This window comes from Ranitomeya variabilis, chromosome 6, assembly GCF_051348905.1.
Source record: "Ranitomeya variabilis isolate aRanVar5 chromosome 6, aRanVar5.hap1, whole genome shotgun sequence".
NCBI classification, from domain to species: Eukaryota; Metazoa; Chordata; class Amphibia; order Anura; family Dendrobatidae; genus Ranitomeya; species Ranitomeya variabilis.
Genome location: NC_135237.1, coordinates 30,143,228 through 30,166,009, shown reverse-complemented (window position 1 = coordinate 30,166,009; position 22,782 = coordinate 30,143,228). Strand labels below are relative to the sequence as shown.

General features: G+C 41.3%; 1 long non-coding RNA gene across 1 annotated transcript in view; it reads left to right on the top strand.

The window, feature by feature from the left end:
• The window catches only part of LOC143783382 (uncharacterized), a 68,067-nt gene extending 46,308 nt beyond the window's left edge, over positions 1 to 21,759 (top strand). The window contains exon 2 of the long non-coding RNA XR_013217140.1: positions 19,993 to 21,759. This is a non-coding gene — a long non-coding RNA (uncharacterized LOC143783382). The remainder of the gene's footprint in view (positions 1 to 19,992) is intronic.
• The last annotated feature ends 1,023 nt before the right edge of the window (positions 21,760 to 22,782 follow it).

Below are 22,782 nucleotides of genomic sequence, written 5' to 3'. Positions count from 1 at the left end.
TTAATTTCAATATTATTACATGACAAAGTCCGTGTTATCTGATCATTACAGAGTTAAAAAATCAACAAATATCCCTTTAAAAATCCTCAAATCTTTCACTAGCGCACACACAATAGACTGATATTCTGAGGTAAGTTCAGCTTTACTGTGTAGACTGGGATAATGGCAGCAGAGTCATTTCATTACCATTGAAGGAAAACATCAGTAGAATCTTCTCCTTTTCATGAAAGGGTGTTGTCAGCCAAGTCATCTTTGTAAAATTTGAAGATGGGGTTACTAAAATAAGGTTGCTTTCACACATCAGTTTTTTGCTATCAGTCACAATCTGTCGAATGTTGAAAAAAACGGATCGGTCGCAGATTGTGAAAAACTGATGCGACGGATCCGTTTCTTTGTCGGATCCGACTAGCTGATCCAGCTAATTGGATCCTTAAAAAAATCAGAGCATGCTCAGTTAAAAAAAAAACAGATTCCGTCGACTGATTTCGTCATTTGATGGATCCGGCGCCATAGACTTACATTGTAGCAAGCATTTCGACGGACACGAAAATCGTTACTTTGCCTGTTTTTTCAGACCGCTGGATAAACAATTTTCGACAGATCCGGCGAAAAACGGATGAAACGTGAGGCCATCCGTCGCTAATACAAGTCTATGAGAAAAAATCGGATCCGGTGGCAACTTTTGCCGGATCCATTTTTTTCAAAATTTGCCGGATTGTGACTGACGGCAAAAAACTGACGTGTGAAAGCAGCCTAAGGTCATCATTTGAAAGTAGCATTGACAAAATCATGTAACTTTTGTTAGATAGCAGGATCTGTCTCTTTTTTATCATTAATGATTTTCAAAAATAATTAGCCTTTTTTCCTATTTTTAAGTAACTTTCTCTATAAAAGGTCCTGAAATCTTCCAAATTTGACACATTCCTCTAGTGCACACACAACAGGCCGATATATTTTCTGTGAGTTTACTTCAGCTTTACTGTGCAGACTGTGACATAGTTATCACATTCATCAAATTGCCATTAGAAGATTGTATAATTAAATTCTTCTTAATTTCATTAAATAATGCGAGTTGTCAAAAACATGTTATATGAGCTAGTTAAATAATCCAATAATTTGACAGTAGGGTCCTTTAGTTTTCATCAGATGGAAGGGTCTGTATCAGCTCATTATCATTAGAGGACAGGAACATTAGAATTACCTTATCATTAATGGCAAAGGTTGACAGATTTATCTCACTGCTGGGGAGAAGGAATGAATGCCGGCTTCAGCACCAAAAGCAGGGGACAGCGCTTAACTGTAGCACTGTCTCCTGCACGGTCCGTGTGGTCCTCAGTCAGCACACGGGCGGCACACGGCTGCCGCACGTGTGCCACACTGATGTGCTACATGAGCACACGGACACACGGACACGGATAACTCCGGTACCGATTTCTCCGGTACCGGAATTATCTGGACATGTGAAACCGGACTGAAACAGTGTTTGCCCCCTTCTTGATTTCCTATTTTTTGCATGTTTGTCATGCAAAAATGTTTCAGATCACCAAACAAATGTAAATATTAAACATATATAACAAACGTAATCACAAAATGCAGTTTTAAATGTGAGTCTTTATTATTAAGTGAAAAAGAAATCCAAACCTACAGGGCCCTGTGTGAAAAAGTGATCCCCCCTCCCTTAAAACATAAATTAACTTTGGTTTATCACATCTTTGGGAAGCTGAGTTCAACGTGCCTAGCCACATCTGTACCTGATTACTGCCAAACCTGTTCTCAATCAAGAAGTCACTTAAATAGGACCTGCCTAACAAACTGAAGTAGACAAAAAGATCCTCAAAAAGCTAGTCAGCATGTCGCGATCCATAGAAATTCTGGGACAAATGACAAACATAGTAATTGAGATCTACTAGTCTGGAAAAGGTTCTAAAGTAATTTCTAAAGCTTTGGGACTAAAGCAAACCACAGTGAGAGCCATTATCCACAAATGGTGAAAACATAGAACAGTGGTGATCCTTCCCAGGAGTGGCCGGCATGCCAAAATTATCCCAAGAGCGCAGCAACGACTGAGGTAACAAAAGACCCCACAACATCTAAAGAACTGCAGACCTCACTTGCCCCAGTTAAGGTCAGTGTTCATGACTCTGCCATAAAAAAGAGTCTGGGCAAAAGCGGCCTGCATGGCAGAGTACCAAGATGAAAACCATTGCTGAGCAATAAGACCATAAAGACTCATCTCTTTTTGTCAGGAAACATCTTGATGATCCCCAAGACTTTTGGTAGAATACTTTGTGGACTGACGAGACAAAAGTTTAATTTTTTGGAAGGTGTATGTCCTACTACATCTGGTGTAGAAGTAACACAGCATTTCAAAAAAGGAACATCATACCAACAGCAAAATATGGTGGTGGTAGTGTGATGGTCTGGGGCTGTTTTGCTGTTTAAGGACCTAGAAGATTTACTGTGGTAAATGGAACCATGAATTCTGCTGTCTACCAAAAAATCCTGAAGGAAAATATGCGGCCATCTTTTTGTGACCTCAAACTGAAGTGCACTTGGGTTATGCTGCTGGACAATGATCCAAAACACACCAGCAAGTCCACCTCTGAATGGCTTAGGAAAAGCAAAATTAAGACTTTGGAGCGGCCTAGTCAAAGTCCTAACCTTAATCTGATTGAAATGCTGTGGCATGACCTTAAAAAGGCGGCTCATGCTAAGAAACCCTTCAATGTGGCTGAATTACAACAATTCTGCAAAGATGAGTGACCAAAATCCCTCCAGAGCGTTGTAAAAGACTCATTGCCACTTATCACCAACGCTTGATTGCAGTTGTTGATGCTAAGGGCGGCCCAACCAGTTATTAGGTTTAGAGACAATCACTTTTTCACGCAGGACCCTGTAGGTTTGGATTTCATTTTCCCTTAACCCCTTCCTGACATCCGACGTACTATCCCGTCGAGGTGGGGTGGGCCCGTATGACCGCCGACGGGATAGTACGTCATACGCGATCAGCGGCGCTCACGGGGGGAGCGCCGCCGATCGCGGCCGGGTGTCAGCTGATTATCACAGCTGACATCCGGCACTATGTGCCAGGAGCGGTCACGGACCGCCCCCAGCACATTAACCCCCGGCACACCGCGATCAAACATGATCGCGATGTGCCGGCGGTGCAGGGAAGCATCGCGCAGGGAGGGGGCTCCCTGCGGGCTTCCCTGAGCCCCCCGCAGCAACGCGATGTGATCGCGTTGCTGCGAGGGTCTTACCTCCCTCCCTGCAGCTCCCAGACCCGGATCCAAGATGGCCGCGGATCCGGGTCCTGCAGGGAGGGAGGTGGCTTCACAGACGCCTGCTCAGAGCAGGCACTGTGAAGCAGCCTGCACTTTCCTCAGATCGGTGATCTGTCAGAGTGCTATGCAAACTGGCAGATCACCGATCTGTATTGTCCCCCCCTGGGGCAAAGTAAAAAAGTTAAAAAAAAATTTTTCAAATGTGTAAAAAAAAAAAAAAAAAAATATTCCAAAATAATGAAAAAAAAATAAATATATTATTCCCATAAATACATTTCTTTATCTAAATAAAATAAAAAAAACAATAAAAGTACACATATTTAGTATCGCCGCGTCCGTAACGACCCAACCTATAAAACTGCCCCACTAGTTAACCCCTTCAGTAAACACCGTAAGAAAAAAAAAAAAAAAACGAGGCAAAAAACAACGCTTTATTACCATACCGCCGAACAAAAAGTGGAATAACACGCGATCAAAAAGACGGATATAAATAACCATGGTACCGCTGAAAACGTCATCTTGTCCCGCAAAAAACGAGCCGCCATACAGCATCATCAGCAAAAAAATAAAAAAGTTATAGTCCTGAGAATAAAGCGATACCAAAATAATTATTTTTTCTATAAAATAGTTTTTATCGTATAAAAGCGCCAAAACATAAAAAAATTATATAAATGAGATATCGCTGTAATCGTACTGACCCGACGAATAAAACTGCTTTATCAATTTTACCAAACGCGGAACGGTATAAACGCCTCTCCCAAAAGAAATTCATGAATAGCTGGTTTTTGGTCATTCTGCCTCACAAAAATCGGAATAAAAAGTGATCAAAAATGGTCACGTGTCCGAAAATGTTACCAATAAAAACGTCAACTCGTCCCACAAAAAACAAGACCTCACATGACTCTGTGGACCAAAATGTGGAAAAATTATAGGTCTCAAAATGTGGAGACGCAAAAACTTTTTTGCTATAAAAAGCGTCTTTTAGGCTGGTTTCACACTTGCGTTTTTATCTGCATGCGTTTTTTTAAAAAACGCATGTGTGAAAAAACGCATGTAAACGTGGTAAAACGCATGCGTTTTTAGACGCATGCGTTTTTATAGAAAAACACAAGAAAACAAACAAAAAAAAAAACCCTACCCCTAACCCTACCCCTAACCTGAAATACGTGGCACTAAAATATACGTTTATATACGTATATAAGTGCCACGATATTTCAGTGGCCACGTATATAAGTGCCACGTATATAAGTGCCACGTATATAAGTGCCACGTATATAAGTGCCACGTACTTAAGTGCCACGTACTTAAGTGCCACGTACTTAAGTGCCACGTATTTACGTGCCACGTATTTACGTGCCACGTATTTACGTGCCACGTATTTAAGTGCCACGTACTTAAGTGCCACGTATTTACGTGCCACGATATTTCAGTGCCACGTATAACCACATAGTTATAGTATTTATAGTACGTGGCACTGAAATACGTGGCACTGAAATATCGTGGCACTGAAACACGTGGCACTGAAACACGTGGCACTGAAACACGTGGCACTGAAACACGTGGCACTTAAATATGTGGCACTTAAATACGTGGCACTTAAATACGTGGCACTTATGACTGTCAGAAAATGTTCATTAAACGGTTAGAGGTGAGGTTAGGGGTAGGGTTAGGGTTACCGTTGGGATTAGGGTTAGGGGTGTGTTTGGGTTAGGGTTTCAGGTAGAATTGGGGAGTTTCCACTGTTCAGGCACATCAGGGGCTCTCCAAACGCGACATGGCGTCCGATCTCAATTCCAGCCAATTCTGCGTTGAAAAAGTAAAACAGTGCTCCTTCCCTTCCGAGCTCTCCCGTGCGTCCAAAAAGGGGTTTACCCCAACATATGGGTTATCAGCGTACTCGGGACAAATTGAACAACAACTTCTGCGGTCCAAGTTCTCTTGTTATCCTTGGGAAAATAAAAATTTGGGGGGCTAAAAATCATTTTTGTGGGAAAAAAATATGTTTTATTTTCACGGCTCTGCGTTGTAAACTGTAGTGAAACACTTGGGGGTTCAAAGTTCTCACAACACATCTAGATAAGTTCCTTGGGAGGTCTAGTTTCCAATATGGGGTCACTTGTGGGGGGTTTGTACTGTTTGGGTACATCAGGGGCTCTGCAAATGCAACGTGACGCCTGCAGACCAATCCATTTAAGTCTGCATTCCAAATGGCGCTCCTTCCCTTCCGAGCTCTGTCATGTGCCCAAACAGTGGTTACCCCCCACATAGGGGGTATCAGCGTACTCAGGACAAATTGGACAACAACTTGTAGGGTCCAATTTATTCTGTTACCCTTGTAAAAATACAAAGCTGGGGGCTAAAAAATCATTTTTGTGAAAAAAAAAAGAATTTTTATTTTCACGGCTTTGCGTTACAAACTGTAGTGAAACACTTGGGGGTTCAAAGTTCTCACAACACATCTAGATAAGTTCCTTGGGAGGTCTAGTTTCCAATATGGGGTCACTTGTGGGGGGTTTGTACTGTTTGGGTACATCAGGGGCTCTGCAAATGCAACGTGACGCCTGCAGACCAATCCATTTAAGTCTGCATTCCAAATGGCGCTCCTTCCCTTCCGAGCTCTGTCATGTGCCCAAACAGTGGTTACCCCCCACATAGGGGGTATCAGCGTACTCAGGACAAATTGGACAACAACTTGTAGGGTCCAATTTATTCTGTTACCCTTGTAAAAATACAAAGCTGGGGGCTAAAAAATCATTTTTGTGAAAAAAAAAAGAATTTTTATTTTCACGGCTTTGCGTTACAAACTGTAGTGAAACACTTGGGGGTTCAAAGTTCTCACAACACATCTAGATAAGTTCCTTGGGAGGTCTAGTTTCCAATATGGGGTCACTTGTGGGGGGTTTGTACTGTTTGGGTACATCAGGGGCTCTGCAAATGCAACGTGACGCCTGCAGACCAATCCATTTAAGTCTGCATTCCAAATGGCGCTCCTTCCCTTCCGAGCTCTGTCATGTGCCCAAACAGTGGTTACCCCCCACATAGGGGGTATCAGCGTACTCAGGACAAATTGGACAACAACTTGTAGGGTCCAATTTATTCTGTTACCCTTGTAAAAATACAAAGCTGGGGGCTAAAAAATCATTTTTGTGAAAAAAAAAAGAATTTTTATTTTCACGGCTTTGCGTTACAAACTGTAGTGAAACACTTGGGGGTTCAAAGTTCTCACAACACATCTAGATAAGTTCCTTGGGAGGTCTAGTTTCCAATATGGGGTCACTTGTGGGGGGTTTGTACTGTTTGGGTACATCAGGGGCTCTGCAAATGCAACGTGACGCCTGCAGACCAATCCATTTAAGTCTGCATTCCAAATGGCACTCCTTCCCTTCCGAGCTCTGTCATGTGCCCAAACAGTGGTTACCCCCCACATAGGGGGTATCAGCGTACTCAGGACAAATTGGACAACAACTTGTAGGGTCCAATTTATTCTGTTACCCTTGTAAAAATACAAAGCTGGGGGCTAAAAAATCATTTTTGTGAAAAAAAAAAGAATTTTTATTTTCACGGCTTTGCGTTACAAACTGTAGTGAAACACTTGGGGGTTCAAAGTTCTCACAACACATCTAGATAAGTTCCTTGGGAGGTCTAGTTTCCAATATGGGGTCACTTGTGGGGGGTTTGTACTGTTTGGGTACATCAGGGGCTCTGCAAATGCAACGTGACGCCTGCAGACCAATCCATTTAAGTCTGCATTCCAAATGGCGCTCCTTCCCTTCCGAGCTCTGTCATGCGCCCAAACAGTGGTTACCCTCCATATATGGGGTATCAGCGTACTCAGGACAAATTGGACAACAACTTTTGGGGTCCAGTTTATTCTGTTACTCTTGTAAAAATACAAAAGCTGGGGGCTAAAAAATCATTTTTGTAAAAAAAAAAAAGAATTTTTATTTTCACGGCTCTGCGTTATAATCTGTAGTGAAACACTTGGGGGTGCAAAGCTCTCAAAACACATCTAGATAAGTTCCTTAGGGGGTCTAATTTCCAAAATGGTGTCATTTGTGGGGGGTTTCAATGTTTAGGCACATCAGGGGCTCTCCAAACGCAACATGGCGTCCCATCTCAATTCCAGTCAATTTTGCATTGAAAAGTCAAATGGCGCTCCTTCCCTTCCAAGCTCTGCCATGCGCCCAAACAGTGGTTTACCCCAACATATGGGGTATCTGCGTACTCAGGACAAATTGCACAACATTTTTTGGGGACCAATTTCTTCTCTTACCCTTGGGAAAATAAAAAATTGGGGGCGAAAAGATCATTTTTGTGAAAAAATATGATTTTTTATTTTTACGGCTCTGCATTATAAACTTCTGTGAAGCACTTGGTGGGTCAAAGTGCTCACCACACATCTAGATAAGTTCCTTAGGGGGTCTACTTTCCAAAATGGTGTCACTTGTAGGAGGTTTCAATGTTTAGGCACATCAGGGGCTCTCCAAACGCAACATGGCGTCCCATCTCAATTCCAGTCAATTTTGCATTGAAAAGTCAAATGGCGCTCCTTCACTTCCGAGCTCTGCCATGCGCCCAAACAGTGGTTTACCCCAACATATGGGGTATCTGCGTACTCAGGACAAATTGCACAACATTTTTTGGGGACCAATTTCTTCTCTTACCCTTGGGAAAATAAAAAATTGGGGGCGAAAAGATCATTTTTGTGAAAAAATATGATTTTTTATTTTTACGGCTCTGCATTATAAACTTCTGTGAAGCACTTGGTGGGTCAAAGTGCTCACCACACATCTAGATAAGTTCCTTAGGGGGTCTACTTTCCAAAATGGTGTCACTTGTAGGGGGTTTCAATGTTTAGGCACATCAGGGGCTCTCCAAACGCAACATGGCGTCCCATCTCAATTCCAGTAAATTTTGCATTGAAAAGTCAAATGGCGCTCCTTCCCTTCCAAGCTCTGCCATGCGCCCAAACAATGGTTTACACCCACATATGGGGTATCAGCGTACTCAGGACAAATTGTACAACAACTTTTGCAGTCTATTTTCTCCTGTTACCCTTGGTAAAATAAAACAAATTGGAGCTGAAATAAATTTTGTGTGAAAAAAAATTAAATGTTCATTTTTATTTAAACATTCCAAAAATTCCTGTGAAACACCTGAAGGGTTAATAAACTTCTTGAGTGTGGTTTTGAGCACCTTGAGGGGTGCAGTTTTTAGAATGGTGTCACACTTGGGTATTTTCTATCATACAGACCCCTCAAAATGACTTCAAATGAGATGTGGTCCCTAAAAAAAAATGGTGTTGTAAAAATGAGAAATTTCTGGTCAACTTTTAACCCTTATAACTCCCTAACAAAAAAAAATTTTGGTTCCAAAATTGTGCTGATGTAAAGTAGACATGTGGGAAATGTTACTTATTAAGTATTTTGCGTGACATATGTCTGTGATTTAAGGGCATAAAAATTCAAAGTTGGAAAATTGCAAAATTTTCAAAATTTTCGCCAAATTTCCGTTTTTTTCACAAATAAACGCAAGTTATATCGAAGAAATTTTACCACTATCATGAAGTACAATATGTCACAAGAAAACAAAATGTCAGAATCGCCAAGATCCGTTGAAGCGTTCCAGAGTTATAACCTCCTAAAGGGACAGTGGTCAGAATTGTAAAAATTGGCCCGGTCATTAACGTGCAAACCACCCTTGGGGGTGAAGGGGTTAATTAAAAAGACCTTAATTTAAAAACTGCATTTTGTGATTACTTGTGTTATCTTTGTCTAATATTTACATTTGTTTGGTGATCTGAAAGATATAAGTGTGACAAGCATGCAAAAGAATAGGAAATCAGGAAGGGGGCAAACACTTTTTCACACAACTGTAGGTGCAGTGTGTGTCCTGTGTATGTATCGGCAGTGTGTGTATATATATGTGTATGTGCAGTGTGTGTGTATATATGTGTATGAGAAGTATGTATGTGCCGTGTGTGTGTATATGTGCATGTATGTGCAGTGTGTGTGTGTGTATATATACTGTATATATATATATATATATATACATTTCTATGTGCAGTGTGTATATATATATGTGTGTATGTATGTGCAGTGTGTGTCCTGTGTATGTATCGGCAGTGTGTGTATATATATGTGTATGTGCAGTGTGTGTATACATGTGTATATGTGTACAGAAAATGTGTTAGAAACATAATAATGTAGTGGTACCTATATCCAAAAATGGCGATGTGATAAATATCAAAGGGTACCTGACTACATATATAACCAGACCATAGTCAGGAAAAAACTGCCAGCCACAGGCAAAGAAACTACATAGATAAGCAGTCTAGAATTCCCATAAAAACTATATCTTTATTAATAATATATAATAAAATTACATAAATATCAGAACAGGTAGATGGACAGCAGAGAAAAACAGGATTGCGACATGGACAACGGACAAAAAGCCCATAGGCTCCGGGCAAACTGGATTACTGATCCATTAGTGCGGTGTAAGTACACACTATGTATAGAAAACGGGGCCTAAAGTAAATACTAATGAAAAATCAAAGCCCCCCACCACCGCCGCTAATGGCCATATGAAAAGAGACATAGTGCATGGTACAAATACCTTGTAAAGTAGAACCAGCAGCCAGGAGCGCACCCGACGCGCGTTTCGGAGCAATAAAGCTCCTTCCTCAGGGGGCGTGGAGGATGTACCATTCCCGGCATAAAATATATAGTACAGAGCCGGAAATGACCAGACAACGGCCACTGACGCGCCGCCCATCGCCGGCGCTGATGCGCACAGCGTCCTCATCACCAGCACGGAGCAAGCACGTGGGGCCCCACGTGATTGCTCACCGCATAGCCATGGGAACGCTGGGACGCAACAGACGTGCGGCAATGCGCATGCGCGAGGCCGCCGCCGCCATATTGGAATAGGGAAATACAAAGGGCAAAATACCCGTACGCGGCCACAGAAAAACTAAAGAACAAGCAACATCATACAGGTACAACATGCAAAAAATATGACAGAGAATTAAAATACATATGCATGGCTACATAGCGGACTTGTGCCACCCGCACAATACAGAATGAATACAGTATGTAAGGTATGGACGTACTGTCAACCAGAGACATCACAAAAAAGATAGCGCTACAATGTGCAGTGCTCTATGTAGCAATGTTCAATATAGCCATAGAACAGTTAATCCGGCATAGAAGGTGTTCCTATATGGATATCCTGTTGATAGAAGACAGCACCATCCTCAAATCAAAGCAGCCGTATAATGGACACATCCCCACAGCAACAATATTCTATAATTAGAAAAAAACATACAATGTTAAAAATATTAAAAACACACAGCCGTATACCATAACGCAACCAAGAGATGCACAGGGCGATCAATCACAGAAAAGGAACAAAGGAGACGTTCTCATTTAGTCCATTGGGACTAGTGGTCTGAAGCGTCCAGATCCATCTAGTCTCCATTTGAGCTAGACGTTTGCTGAGACCTCCCCCCCTAATATTGATATTTAAGAGATCAATACCCCGGACCTTAAGTCCGGTAGCATCGCAGTGGTGGAAATCCCTAAAATGCCGGGGTAATGTCTTGAGGATGGATGGATCCGTGCATGTGGCCGCCGCCAGAATACCAAGCACGTGTTCTCTGATCCTTACCTTGAGCTGACGTGTAGTCAGCCCAATATAGATAAGTCCACATGGACATGTGGCGTAATAAATTACGTACCTGGAGACACACGAGATATTCTGTTTGATGTTATACGTCTTAGTACCTTGGGAATCAGTAAACGAGGTACACTTCTCTACATTAGGGCAGGCCACACACCTACCGCACGGACCACATCCACCTCCAGGACGCATGAGATCCAAAAATGTGGGGGCCGATTTACTCACATAGTGACTCTGAGTCAACCGGTCACGCAGATTCTTAGCTCGTCTGAACGAAACTGCAGGGCAGTCAGGCAAGAATTTGCCCATTATAGGATCTACTTTTAGAATAGGCCAAGCCCTAGTAAGTGCCGCACGTATCTTCTCATGTTGGGGGTTAAAAGATGTTACAAACCTCACCATGTTGTTATGTTTGGACTGTCTGGATGTCTGATTATAGAGAAGATTGTTGCGGATGGAATGTTTAGCACGATGATATGCATGCTTTATACTACGGCGACTATAGCCCCTTGCAGCAAAACGAGCTTTAAGTTCATCTGCCCTTATCTCAAAATCTGCATCAGTGGAGCAGATCCTCCGGAGACGGAGGAACTGCCCCACTGGAACAGCTCTAATCATATGGCGCGGGTGGCAGGAGGTGGCATGCAACAGAGTGTTGGTAGCTGTCTGTTTCCTAAAAATATCCATCTGTAGAAGGCCAAATTCATCCTTATGAATAGTAACATCAAGGAAATCTATTCTCTCTCCATCCCACACCGGGGTAAGACGTATGTTAAGATCATTGTCATTTAATGCAGAAATAAACTGGGCAAGGTCGACGGCCGTGCCCTGCCAGACGAAGAAGATATCATCAATGTAGCGTGTCCACAAAAGGACACGCTCCATCAATCCCTGTTCGTCTGACAGGAATAGATCCCTCTCCCACAGCCCCAGGAACAGATTGGCATAGGATGGCGCAAAGGCCGCTCCCATGGCTGTACCCTGGAGCTGTAGGTAGAAGGATCCTTTGAAAAGAAAAAAATTGTGGGTGAGGGTGAACTCAAGTAGCTCCAGGATGAGGTCCCTCAAAGATAAAGGGAGATTGGACATGCCCAAAAAATAACGAACTGCCCGAAGACCATCGGAATGCCGGATGTTGGTATAGAGTATATGTGTATATGTGTGTATGTGTAGTGTGTGTGTATATATGTGTATGAGAAGTATGTATGTGCAGTGTGTGTGTATATATACTGTATATATATATATATATATACATTTCTATGTGCAGTGTGTATATATATATATATGCATGTATGTGCAGTGTGTATATATATGTGTATGTATGTGCAGTGTGTATATATGTGTATGTATGTGCAGTGTGTATATATGTGTATGTATGTGCAGAGTGTGTAATATTTGAATAAATGTTGATTTTTTGTTCATGAAAAAAAATAAGACATCCTCTGTAAATATGCCCTATCCCATTCCTCTGATTAAAAATGTCTTATTTTCTGGGAAGCACGGTATATGATAAGCACACCTCCGCTGTCAGTCTCTGGGTGCTATCTGGGGAAGGGGTTGTAATACATTGCCCAGGACACTGTATAAGTCTATGACACATTTCTGTCCATTGTGTCCCGTTGTTTCCAGCACACATCCGTGTAGAAAATACAGGAAAGAAGTGTGTGCCTCCAATTTAAACACTTCTATAGAAAGTTTTAATTTTTGATAAAAAAAAAATACTAAACACATTATACAAATATAAGGCCGCACTCTATTAACACAGTTCAGACAGAATTCAGATTTTGCAGTTTTCCCTCTTTTAATTCATCCCTATCTTTATTATAATACCATAAACTATAATATGTGGTTAGAGACAGAAGAAACAATCCATAAGCACAGTGCGATGTTCTAGAGCTCCTGCAGTTTGCTATTAGCAGCCGGCATATATTACAGTCTATATTATTTTTTCTAGCGAGTCCCAAAATCCGTGATAGGCGCAATGCGAGCCCTGTGCAATTACGCTAATCCGGCTTTGATCTCAGAATGAAGCTCGCTGCAGAAATCAGGTCGCCGCACTGATAGGCAGCGCTGTCTTTTGTGCCAGGTGGCAGGCTGGACCCAGCAATGGGAAGAAATACATGAGGGTAATTTATAGCTTTCTTTGATTTCCATCCTGCATGTAATGACCTTCTACTTCACCCCGTATTACTTGGCATGAGCTGCTATTACAATGTCTACCCACGGCAGAATGCTGCCTTTAATTCATAGGCTTGTGCCCGGCGTTTGGGAATTGTCATGTGCGCTTGTCTTATATAAGGCTGGTTTCTGGATGCATTATAAGGCACTTATTAAGACCCTCTTGGTCGGTGATAAGGACCCTTAAATGGAACTAGGTGGTCTGCAATATTTGGCCAATATCGTGTCATGTTTGTGTCTAAATTGTGCCCTGGACAAAAGCTTAACGAAATACTAAATTCAAGAAAATAAAAAAATATTCCAGCACTTCCTCCTGTAATTACCTCCTTTTCATAATTAAACTAAGAAATATCTATAAAAAATTATTCTCTATGTGTCTCAGCCATGTCCCTGTTCCTTCTCCTCACTGCCCTATGTGTGATTGTAAGATAACTGTCTGCAGCAGGAGCCTCTCCCCATTGCCCTGTCTGCCCTGGGACAAAAGATGGAACTGATTAACGTCTTTGCTCTCTGCGAGATTTCTGAGCGTTACCGGATTGCGATCGGCACCTCCTCAGTCTAGGCAAATACCGCCTCTTCCATCCTCATGGAAGTGGATGAGATCTCCTACATCATCCATGCAGTGCTCGACGTCTCGCGCCGCCCAGTTGTATAACAGTTGCGCTTTAGGGAGCTGATGATGTCGAAGTGAATAATACAGGACTTTGGTCTGCCCTAGGGTAGAGCGAGGTGCGCCTGTGAAAGTCTCTGATTCAGCTGGGCATCGGAGATGTCATCATCCACTCCACCAAGACAGAAAAGTCGGCGTTTGCCGGGGTTGAATATGTGCTGAGCGTGATCCAGAGAACCCTGCACTTTGCATTCAACGGGGGACAAGATCAGGAGAATAAAATCCTTTTTCGGAGTTATGCAGAGATACTTACGAGGGTATAAAGGGTTGTAGGAACCCTATCTACATGCTTTAGAAGATGATGAGCACGGTTATAAGGTATACATACTGGTGAAAAATGCAGCACGTATCCAAATATATGGGAAGAACAGATCAGGGAGAGACCAAGCAGGGTGCTAATAGTCCGTACTGGACAGGATACAAGCTGCAAAGTCTAAAGATGGAGATTAATTACCATCAGGTCAACTGCTATAGTGGTGGACTATTTGTAACCACCGAACATCTGTGCCTAAATTATAGCTGCCAAAACCCAAGAAGAAAAAAACACACACACAAAAAAAATGAGCATATACCCTACAGCAAATAAATAATGAAAAGTAATAGTGCATGTAAATAACATAAGGGACTTAGTTAACACTATTTCCCTTCAAAAAGCAAAAAAGCCATTCCACCGTGACAAGGTGACTCATCGGGATGGTCCTAACCTGTCCTTAGTATTCAATTACATCGGATCTTAAGTGGAGTCTTTAAATTTTGGTTTATTCAAAGTCAAGTTGTGTTTTTTCACCAGCTTGTTTGTGTTCATGAGTTACTGAACCATCCCTATGTTGGGGCCACCATCAATGCCCCATAAGCCTTGCCATCGCTGCTGATACATGTACACTACTACTGTCTGAGAAATGAATTTCAACCTCGTTGATAATAATGGGCTTTTAATGACCGCAAAACAAGACTAAATCTAGCGCATATTTTTCCAACATGTGCACATTTTATGATCATCTGTGTTCCTTCATAGACCGACATTGTAGAACTGACCCATAAGAATCACAGCAACCTTGTCCAGTGACCACGCCGTGCGTCACACCGCAATGATGACGTCACGACAGGTTTACTAATCTGAAAATGCGCCAGGGATACCAGCAGGTTGGACAAGGTTTATAGTGAATCTGGTCCGGAGGCCATGGACTACCAACGTACTTGCTAGGGTACTACGAATATTTTTGATCAACTCTACAACATTGGCTTTGGAATATGGACTGTTTGAATACATTTAATATGGACTTGTATGTGTGGTTGATGATATAAGGAAAAACTGTGGCTTGACTGTAAAAAAATGAACTTAATAATGATTATACCTCAGTAAAAAAAAAAGATAAACTACCCCTAAAAAAGAGAAAATACAACCTTTCTAAAAACACTTAGTGTGACTACTCTTCCTTCATTTTACGGAGGGCGGAAGTAACTTGAACCAGAGCCTTAGTGCGTAAGGGTTCCCAGTGACTTTTTGATACATGAAAGATCCTGGCATTATTAATGGCACATGGTAAGTAGGGGCCCTAGAACACGAGGTAAATCCATTCCCACAAAAATCTATACCTCTGATGGAGGATCAGTATGGCCGGAATATGCTTCTGCTGAAATGTAGAGGCAGCAGAAGCACAGGAGTATTTCCTCAAGGGCTGAATCAGCTCAGTGACTGTTCTACATGGGTTCAGAAGTGGATGCTGCCAGGGTAAGCCATGGAAGCAGTCATATGGGTAAATCAGATAACTGAGACATCGAAAGACTTATGGACGTGGTGGTGACCACCACTCGCTAATCCTTCCTTGCCCCATGCTTGATGTGAGCTGGAGTAAGGTATAAGGATATAAAAGATAGACAATAAAGAAGTCGAACATTCAAGGTGGCTACCTCAAGACATAAAGGTGAACAGCTCCAATGGAGGAGTCATTCTTATATTGGCATTCTAGTGGCTCATAGGTGGGGATCTGTAGCAGGGGATACTCTCTATGATGTCAATATGCCCTAATGTGACATATGGGTTATGATTGTCCCCATGAAAGAACCATTTTAAAAAAACATTATGGATGAGCTTGAACGTTGTTAAACTTTGATGTTGGTGAAGACTTTATGGAAGTCGTAGACCTCAACGATGATCAAACCAAGCTGAAATTTCTAGTTCAAGCAATGGAGACTGGACTTAATAGGATTGATTTATTTTCAACAAATCATGAGAAGGCTTTGCTCATTGCAACCAACAAGAATCGTCAAGAGTTGAACCAATGATGTACAGAGAGTTAAGGTGCACTCTTAAATAGAGGTGAATACCACCACCACACCCTTTGTTATCTAAGACTGGTGGACCCCAGATCTCGACAGGATAGGTGATAAATGTTTTATAAATGGGCATCCAATGAGTCATTGGCGATGACTAGAATCCTCGTGCTCTTGTGTCTCCTTAGCTTGCAGTCCAGGATGTTCATTGTGACTCCATTCAAAGTCTATATGATTAGCGATCTGCCACTTTATGCAAGTGCCCATTCTTTGCAGCCAAGCTTTGAAAAGGAACAAGAGGCTTGAGTTTCCCATTCTAAAGATTATGGGGCTCCCAAGTTAATTGTCTATTATGCAATTTTTTAGGGTCTTTGAAGAGCAAATCCCTGGGCAGGTGCTGACCACCCATCAAAAAGGAGTACATCAACCCTCTTGGATAGCTGTGTGGGCTGCAAACAATATAAGACATTCTAAAGAAGCATCAATAATGGTGGTCACCAATTGGTCAAATCCAAACTAAAGTATCATTGTATAATTTTTCAATTATTTACCGTTCACAGTTCGGTAAGGGTAAAATTGAAAAGTAAGATGATTTTTATATACTTTCAGCCTCTGAACACAAAAATGTCTAAAAAATTCCGTTCCATACAGTTTTTTCACAAACACTAACGCCGTATGGTTTTTCTTGCACCATGCTTTGACCTTTTTGCATGACCTTTGGTAGATGATTTCAATTCACCCGACAACTTTGGCAATTTGTGGTTATTTTGTAGTAGTGAAGAAACAATGAAGGAACATTACGGACTTTGTTAGAAACGTGTATAATGCTTAATTTGGTGGAAAACTTGGTGATCAAGACAAGTCATAGGCTCCATATATAGTGTGTTCTGTTTGCGTAGAAGAACTACGACAGTAGTCTAAAGGGAAGAAAGAGATCTTTTGTTTTGGCGTGCCTATGATTTGAAGAGAGTCACAAAATCATATTGAGCACTGCTACTTTTGAACGTGCAACGTGGAGGAATTCAACCTTAAAAATAAGAAAGAAATTATAAATCAGGACCTCCCATCAGCGATTCGCCCTGCACCTCATGGTACAGGAATACCTGTTCCTTCACCTCCGGAGAAACTTGAAAATACACCTGATTCAGAAGATTCATAGCATGAAGAGCAGGATTCTGATGAAGACTTTCACGCTATTCCTAACGAGCTGCAGCTTTTTTCACTGCTTGAATTAAATGATTTAGTCAGAGACTTGGACTTTCCTAAACATTCTGCAGAACTTTTAGGCTCTAGACTAAAGGAAAAAAAACCTGCTAGCTCCTGGCATCTGTTTTCATAGTAGAGAAGCAGAGAAAAGGAATTCCTTCCATACTTTACTCAAGATGGTGCTCTAGTGTATTGCAGTGATGTTCCTGGGCTGAGGGAAAAATGTAACATTGAGAACAACGTGAGCGAGTGGAGAATACTGATTCATCCAAAAAAAGTCTGAAAGCTGTGCTACTGCACAATGGCAGCAAGTATGCTTCAGAGCCTGTAGGCCATTCTGTGCACTTGAAGGAAAGCTATGAGATTTTAGACTTTATTCTCAAGAAACTTAATTACGAGGAACAAGGATGGTCAATATGTGGTGATCTGAAAGTTCAAGGAAGATACATAAAGTACCCTTGTTTGTTGTGTGAATGAGACAGACAGGAATGGACTCATCACTGGAGCCAAAAAAGTTGGCCAATGAGAACATCTCTGCAACCTTGACTCAAGAACATAGTTGCAGAAAGTTTAGTTGATCTCACTAAAGTTCTCGTGCCACCACTCCACATTAAGTTTGAACTGATGAAGCAGTTTGTAAAAGCTCTACTGAAAGAAGGAGACACTTTTAAGTACGTGTGTACCAAGTTTCAGGGACTGTCCGAAGAAAAATGAATTAAGGCATTTTTGTGAGTCCAGATATTCAGAAAACTCAAGAAGAACGACGTGTTCGAAATAAAAATGAAGTCTGTTGAGAAAAGGGCTTGGAATTCTTTTAAAGAAGTTGTGAAGAAATTTCTATGTAACGAAAAAGATCCAAAATTTAAGTCCATCGTGGAGAACATGCTGAAAGGTTTCAAAGCCTTGGGTTGTCTGATGAATTTGAAGTTACATTTATTACATTTCCATTTGGACTCCTTTCCTGAAAACCTTGGTGCTGATCGTGAAGAGCAAGAAGAAAGATCTCATCAGGATATCAAGGACGATACCAAGGTAGATGGAGCATGAACATGATGGAGGACAACTGCTCGATGCTTCACAGAGAAGATCTTCAGGCCTTCTATAAGAGAAAAGGTCTCAAGAGAAGCTTTGAAGAGGAAAGGAAAAGGCGCAAGAATTAATTTCTAATAAAGTTGCATAATGAATGTTCAGTAAATTCTTATATATAATATTGTGTAAATTGTTGTCTGCCATAAAGATTTTTCTTGTTCATCTCTCTTGTACGTAATTTCACAAGCGTTTTGAGCAAAATCTATATGTGATGGTTAAAGATAGAAGTGTTTTTTGAATTTTTGGGATTTGAAACAATTTTCATAAACCCAAATTTTGCACAATTCTGGAAGACTATTTCCAATGCCGACTACTCTATTAGTAGAATAGTTGGTCTTCTGCTCAGGAACGTTGGACTGGACAACTCTAAAGTAGGAGATTCAGCAACGTTTGTTTCCTCTTGGGTTCAGACTTGTTTCCATCTGTTTATTACTCTTCCATATTTCATGGTTCGTTACTTTCAGATTTCCATCAAGGTTTTTTTCTACTTCCACGTACAACAGTAGTTCCGGTAATGTGATATGTGTCCAACAAAACATGCTCATTTCTGGAGCAGCGCTGGCTGACCATCATACCATTGTGTGTAATACATACTTTTCCCGCTGTCTGCTAACTGAGGCTGTAATTGTCTGAAAGTATACGTTATTATTACTGTGATACATGACTCGCCCTGTGCCTGTGCCAAGCGGCTATGAGCAAACTAGGTCAGGTTCATACAAGTTCAGTGGCTCATAGCTGGAAAATGTGCTCAGGTATGATTGCGAGGAAAATCAAGTGGATAAATGTGACATTAGCCATTATTTGCTACGAAAAGACTCACTGAGGATGACATGAGATTGATGTCCGTCTTGTGGATCTTGTAAAATGAGCCCTGGAGGAATCTATGAATATTCATGGTCGTATAGGGAAGATACAAGAGAAATTAATGGCACAATTAATGGAGTCATCCACCTCTAAGGACATTTTTTTTTATTTAAATGCATCTATCTGGGGCTTAAAATATTTTTGTTAACATTTTTGCAAATGTTTTGCGTTTGGAGTCTCTTTATTTTCATGATCATTCAAGTTTGGAGCTCAAAATAAAGACAGATAATAAGTTACAAACTCTCCAGTCAGGATGATCTCATTGACTGATTCTCAGGTAGCTCATTCTGCAGCCAGCAAGAGCAGTGAAATGTTCTCTTAGGACTTGAGCGCATGCCCAGTTTTCTCACACGAGCTCTATCCATGGTTTTCACACATAGTACTTCTACTTATGATAGTCTAAGGGGCTGTGCACATGTCCGATTTTTTTTCCTCCGACCAAGTGGTCTTCGGAAAGAATCGAAGACGTGACCAATTTTGATGAAAGTGTCAGACTAAACTTGGGTGATGTGTGTGGTCTGATTTTTATGCACAGACAGGATGGTGTGGGTGGAAAAACTGTATTTTTTTTCTCTTGGGAGGAAAACTGATGCCGCTATGATCAAAATAATCGGAGCATTTTCTCGGATGTGGAGACATCGGTGGTGTGATCCTGCCCTAATAGTGATGATCTCTCCTATAGAAAATGTCAATCATATCGTTTAAATGTGAAATATTAACTCTTGCTTCCATTTTGTTTTGCAGGTGACCCATGGGAGCTGAACGGTGTAGCACCGCAACCTCCAGAATCTGTGGTTCTTCACCAGTTGTTTCGTAATCCAGTATCTTCTTTCTTCTGGAAAACCAATCATCCCTTATCCACAGTCATACCATTCATTATAAAAAGTCAGACTTGTATTAAATGTACAATATGGTAGAATTATACAGCCAGGAATTGATAGAAAAAATAAGTAGAAATAGCTCCTGTCGACACCCAGGGCTACAGGGGATGTTGTGTTCTGAGATGTTAAGAACCAAAAGCATAAGAAATGGATGGAATGGGAAAGGGTTAAAAAATATTAAACTATTATACTCACCTAGCCTCACCCAGCCTCCTACCTGTCCTTTCCACCACAGCTCCCCACTTGTCCTCCACTGGTCCTGCTGAGATACCCGCCGTGCTCCAGTGCCAGTGTCTTCTTCCATCCCTGCCGGTGCTTTCATGTTCATCATACCGTCATGACGTCATGTAACATAGATAGAACATACATAAAATACTAGTCGGCGCTGGAAGAGTAGAGTGGAAATGAGCACCAAAGCAGAGCAGGAGCTTTAGGAAATCAGCAGTGGACCGGTGAAGAGTTGCAGCAACAAAGACAGGTGAGGCGCTAGGTGACTGTGATAATTTATTTTTTTTTCCACCTCTTTCCAGCAGCTCTTTTATTGGAGTTCCACAAATAAAATTTTCAAAACGTTCAGATTTCCTAGAATCCCAAAATTTTGAGAAATTCTAAATGAATTTGATTAGTTTAGAATCAATCCGCTCATCTCTAAAATCCAGTCCTTGATGTTGTCATTAACAATAAGTAATGGAAGGGCATTTTTTAGGGAAACAGAATGCATGAATGTGCAAGAAATTAAATAGTTTCCAAACATAAAAATGTGAAAATTTTTATACATAAAAAGTGTAAATTTTCTGTTTTTACATATAACGTTCATCTTAAATTAATAACATAGTAATTAATATTGAGTTGTGAACCAAAAGAGCAAATTGTCCTGAGATCTAAATAGGGTGGCGGGACTAGACACTGTCAGGATGGATACGGGTATGGATTCAGGACGGAATGGAACAGGTGCAGACAAGGCGGACAGGATCAGAGGGCACGGGTAACGGGTATGGGGACCTAACAACTAGCTAGCAGGATATACACTGATTAACTAAAGTTGCTAAGGCACCTCCCAATAGGGGAGGATGCCTTATACACCAAATTCCTAATTACCTAAGCACACTCCCAGGAGACCTATGTGCCGTGCGCAGGTTCTGGGAAGAAGACACTGGGGGAGCACGGATATGTAAGTTAATACGCCGATGTCCCTGCGCGGGGGAGAAGAGGACCCATGCAGGGGTGCCGGTTCAGTTGTAACACTCATCCAAAGCAACAGCTGTACAGAATTTGCATATTCTCCTTGTCCCAGTATTGGTTTCCCTTAAGTTTTATTTATTTATCAAAGATTTTAAAAAATATTATTTAGCCCATTTTCCTTCCATTAGTTTGAAAGAAATTCACATTTAGACAGGGTGGAGGGGGCGGGGAATGCCAGGAAATGTGAAAAGCTAAAAATGCTCACCGCAATGTATAACCTTACAGACAAAGTTTCTGAATTCTCAAAATTCTTGACATTGCTGGATCTCCACATTAGAATAAAGACTTTTTTTTTAAAAGATATGTCTGATTACATCATAAGAAGTTCGCTTTGGTGTTTTTCAATAAAATACTATATTTATTATCATATTAAATTTTTTTTCCTAAATGTTTTTTGTGTGATCCATTATTTACATGTGGCCTCAAATTGAAGTTTTACAGATGATCAAAGCAGGAAGTTCTATGCAGGGTGACACCATGGATCATCGGCAGAATTAAGAAACCCATACACATTAGGTAAAAGTTTTCGAAACTCGCTGATTTTGGCCAACCATCCACCTCCGGACTCTCCATCTATAGATGATATCTGGGAAGGCAACAATCCAATAGTTGAAGTTTGAGTGATCGATCCTTCTTTTCTTGGGCAGATAAGCCACTGCCAGAGGAGTTTCGAAGTGGCTCTGCCATTGAGAACACTGGAGCGCTCCCGTGTATCGGCCAGTCGGGAGAGATAGCTATCAGCTCAACGATTGTGTAAGGTCAGATAGAATGTCCCCGTAGACTAACAGGATCCCAGGGTGGACACAGACTTTAAATCAGGTCCCCACCCTTGCAATGACCATACATTTGTCATGTCCCCGGCAGAGGAGGCATGGTTCAGACTTCACACTGTGGTGCCCATGCCATTGTGGAGGCCATCATGTATGCAGGAAAGCCGTCATGCCAGTCTCAGCGAAGGAGGCAAATAAAATACAACCCTGTGACAAATGTATAATGACCTTTCTATAGCAAGGGAGAGTTGTTTTAACAAAATATTGGGCCTCAAAGGTTATTAGACAACTCCCTTTTGAAGGTGACAGTTACTTCAAGTAATGTCTACTTTTAAAAATGAATAAAAAATAACCTCCTAGACTTGAATGTGTCCTTCTGCTACTGTGCGTGGAGAATATATTATAAGAAAATGATGTATTGTTAAAGTCAGAAATGTATAACTTTTTGTTAAAGCACACTTTTAAAAATCTTCATTTTCCAAAGAGGCCACTAGACCATAGACAATATGCGGACACTTTCAGTTTTCTGCAGCTAACTTGTCAGCTATAATGTGGAGACTAGGACAGAATGAACAGAGTCATTTCATTATCGTTAGAAGGTTGGCAAGTAACAACTCCATTGTACTGCTGGAGGCCTAAAT